Genomic DNA, 4,493 nt, shown 5'->3' with positions numbered 1-4,493 from the left:
CTGAGTCACCATCCCTGGTTGTGTTTAAAAACTGTCTGGATGTGGTGCTCAGTGGCATGATTTAGTGGAGTGGAATAGTTAGTTGTTAGAATTAGGGTAGCATGATTAGGTTGTGGTTGGACTCAATGATCTTTAAAGTCTTCTTCAACTTGAATGATTCTATGATTCTATGATAGAAATGGAAAACTACTAAGAAGTCAAGAAATTAAGTCCTGTTCAACATGCAAAACTTCCCAGAGAACATCTCCATTAAGGACGGAAGAATCTCCAGTTCTGAAAAATAACATAGGTATAGAATCAAAGTAATTGTAGTAAGAAATTGTTTAGCTCACTTCTGAAGTAAATCTGGAATCTATTCGTGTCCATGGAAAGACACAATTTATAAGTTTTCAAGCACAGTTTTTATTGTACAATACATTATCTTTACCATGCACGTGCAGTTCAGTAAACTTGAAGCAGGACTTTTATGAAGCTAGAACCTCATTTCATTGACACCTGTATGCTAAAACACAATAAGTGAGTAGATGTGTAAATGAAGAATGCATTTAGTTCTACCTTTGGTTGCTCAAAGTTTGAATTCTGCATCTCAAGTAGATTAAATACTTAATTTAAAATGTTTGTGGGCTTTCATTACATTTTTTTATAAACCAGTCAGCCTGATTCTGTTCTCATGCTACCATGATTAAGGCAATGTAAGTTGACTACCACAATTATTACACCTGTTGTGTGGCCACGCCAATTGGTTTTATCAGTTTAGCATTTCCCCTCTTACTGTATTTCCCCAATCCTCCTCGTTTTCTGCTTAATTGCTAGTGTGAGCAATGTTATGATTCTGTTTGAAACTGCTTATTGTGTGTGAACCTATTTATCAGGTTCAGTCAAACTGATAAGAATCTAATTTCTCTACAAACTCTCTAGCTATCTTTTTCCCTTTCCTTTTTTTCTCTTTTTTCTCTCTTCCTATGCAAATATACCCTTAGCAGCTAGCAGTTCTGTTAGCCATCTCCTTTAATTGAACACTGAAACACCAGTACATATCACTTTGTAGAATCATAAAGCACAATTTTTCTTAGCCCGTCTCTTATCTCTACTAGTTTTCACTCACTTCCCTGCAGTCAGATTCAACTATATCACAAAGCCTCTCCAATACACTGATTAAGCTTCTCTTTAAAATTAATTAGATATCAGATCGTTTCAATCCTTCCTATGGGAAAACCTGAAAGAGAGAGGAAAAGAAGGAAGAACATCTCCTCTATACAGATTAGATATCTTCACATTTCTAGATTATTTTTATGCCTATTTTAATTATTCTAGCATTGGCTTTAGTTTTGATTTGCAGCTATACATACCCCTAGTTTTTGCAGTAGTCACTTTCACTTATGGACACACTCAAAATCACTAATTTAAGAGAAACCACTGGTTCTCTGGATGCATACAAATACAGAAAAAACAGCTGGTAACATACCAGTACAGTAAGTCTCCTCCTAAAACTTCATTTAGCTCTGTTTGATTTGGATTTCTGAAAAAAGGCTTCATGTAGAAGGTTAGAAAATCCCTCACCAATCTTCTTGAGCACAAAAGCAACGATCTTCAATTTAGAAGTCATTTCTTACCAACCCCTATAGTCTGAACAACTACAAAATTCTTACCCATGCAGCAATTTCCTAACCTACTTTATTTCCGCTCTTACATATCTGAAAAATGAAAATTTCCTCTCTGAATCTCAGTCTTGATCTCAGATTTCGCCCACTGCAAATGACTTAGCTGCAGTATTCAACCTATCATTGATCAAACGGGGTAATTTCTGTTGGTGTCCCAGTGTTTTCAATTAAAGATTTGTCTCAAGATACGGTACATGCTGTTTTTCAGATTGTTTCTCTGCAGTTTAACTAAAATCTTGCTCTTCATTGTGACACTGAAACTTTTATTTCTCCCTGAGTGTTATTTCCTAGTAAACTGCTACCATTTTTTATCCTTGGAATAATTGTTAGTTTTCAAAATGCTTTGCCCTATATCAAATACTGTTCCTTCCAATCAGCATACTTTTATAATTAGCTGTGAATTACTATACAATAAACATCCTTTATGTTACTATTTGACATTCGACATTGATTGGTGAATCTCTGCTAAAAAAAATAATCAACATTTGAATGTAATTATTAACCTAGAGAAAAAAAAAATAAAAAATAAAAAATCCATATATGTGAATTCACTTGCTCACCAAACTTGCATGAGACGTTTCTTACTTCCCTGCAGCCTGGGCAGGCTGGAACTTAGGGGGAGGCCAGAGACAAGACGGCAGGCTCACAAGCAGTGTGGCCAAGTCCAACCAGACCATCGGGTCCATGGTCAGGCCAGGCAGCCTGCAGGCTGATGTCAGGTCCTGGCCTCAGCAAGGTATGAGGCAGGCCAGGCTGCTTCCCACAGCACTGACCCCTGCTTCCAGAGGGAAAGGGGACTGCCCAGGGCTACATCACCCAGAGCTGGATCCGAGACCCTGCAGCCAAACATATAGAGGAGGATGCTGTCTTACACACCTACACTCATCCTTATATATTCATTTTCCTGTAGTCTAAGGAGAATAATGAAGACAATTACCTCTTCTTTTGGCAATGCTGGTGACAAATATTTGGAAAAAAACTGATGCCAGCTGCAAAAGAAGCTCAGGAGAACTTTGTAATACACTGGAAATCACACATTAAATAACAGTCAGGACAAAGAGGTTTTTGTCCAAGCTTTGCTATTTTTTTACCAGTTGGAAGCTTTCCTGAAAAATGAAATTATAAGCAACTGACTGCTTGGAAAAATTGTAACTGCTTGGATTATGTGTTCTTTTCCAGTTTGGGTTTACCTATAAAATGCTCTGACTTCTGCCTTCCTTACCGTTTTAAGCTCCCTTCTGCTGTCTGATGACATTCTGCCATTCATAACACTTTCCCCTTTCTTTTCTTTTTAGCATTAAATGCTCCTAACTAAATCAGGCTCTGGTATTATTTGCCACAACTATTCTGTTCTTTGAAATATGGATAGTGATTACTCAGCAAATTGAAAATGCTTCTCCCAAAGGCAGGAAAGCCATTTGCATCCACAACAACCCTCATCCTCAGATGATTTCTCAGAAATATCGGAATCCATTAGACGTGATGCATATTTGCAAACCATATGTTTCAAGTAACAAGAATACAGATGAAAAACTGCTTCACCTTCTCCAGGAGGTTATTCTAAGCCACTCAACATAACACAATTTCTTTTACTTTTAATCGTATCTCAGTTCTTACAAGCAAAACAACTTAGTATCAAAACACCTTGGCTTTCTATCTGTACAAGCTATTAGAGAATTAGCTTATTTAGAGAATTCAACTTCACTGTGGCTTATTAGATAGAAATCATAATTTAAGTAGCTGAGCAGGAAATAAATGAAAGAGATGGAATTTGCCATTTTATTTAGTTATCCTAAATTCACTTTAAAGTGAAGAGAATCCAGAGGGTATCATCTATACTATTCATATGGACCTGCTACCAACAACCACTGTAACTACTCTAATTGTAAAGCCAGAGACCATCTGGAATTAATGCAACCTTCACTTTTATTCTTCCAAAGTAATCAAAATTACAGTCAAACTGCAGACCAGTTTGCCCGACTTCCAGAACAAAAGATTCAAACTGCTTTACTATTAGTAAATCACAGAATCACAGAATTATCAAGGTTGGAAAAGACCAAGAAGATCATCCAGTCCAACCATGACCAATACTTCCCAGCTAAATCATATCACAGAATCACAGAATGACCCGGGTTGGAAGGGACCTCAAGGATCATGTAGTTCCAACCCCCCTGCCTGGCAGGGCCACCAAACATACACCTTTACTAGATCAGGTTGCCCAGGGCCCCGTCCAACCTGGCCTTGAACACCTCCAAGGACGGGGCATCCACAACCTCCCTGGGCAGCCTGTTCCAGGGCCTAACCACTCTCCTAGTGAAGAACTTCCCCCTACATCCAACCTAAATCTTCCCTCTTTTAACTTAAAACCATTTCCCCATGTCCTGCTATCCCTCAACACAACATCCAAACGTTTCTTGAACACAAGAAGGCCCAGATGAGGGCTGTGACACTAGGAAGGAAAAATTCACATGGAATTCTATGAATAATGCCTGAGGCACGAGCGTCAAATATCACTGAGTTACTCAAGAATCAATTGCTCATCACTGATTGGATTTGTCTTCAGTGTCACCAAGTTTCATTGTTATTTAAATGTTTGAAATCCCCCTAAAACTGTATTTTGTGTTGAGGAGTAAAGGAGAGCTAAAATGACATTTCCACCCATCCCTAAGTTCCTTCAGCCCTGTACAGTAACACAGTTCACTGCTTGGGCAATATTTAAGGCAATCCTTCTCCACGTTGAAGTGCAAAGGGTGTTGGAAGGGGCCAGGCTTCTACACAGCAAAGTTTGCTTGCTTGGTGTCACAACAGTCGGGTAGCAACAAGCGCCTCAGC

Source organism: Coturnix japonica, chromosome 3 (genome assembly GCF_001577835.2).
Source record: "Coturnix japonica isolate 7356 chromosome 3, Coturnix japonica 2.1, whole genome shotgun sequence".
In the NCBI taxonomy this organism is placed as follows: Eukaryota; Metazoa; Chordata; class Aves; order Galliformes; family Phasianidae; genus Coturnix; species Coturnix japonica.
Note: the sequence above shows the minus strand (reverse complement) of the source record.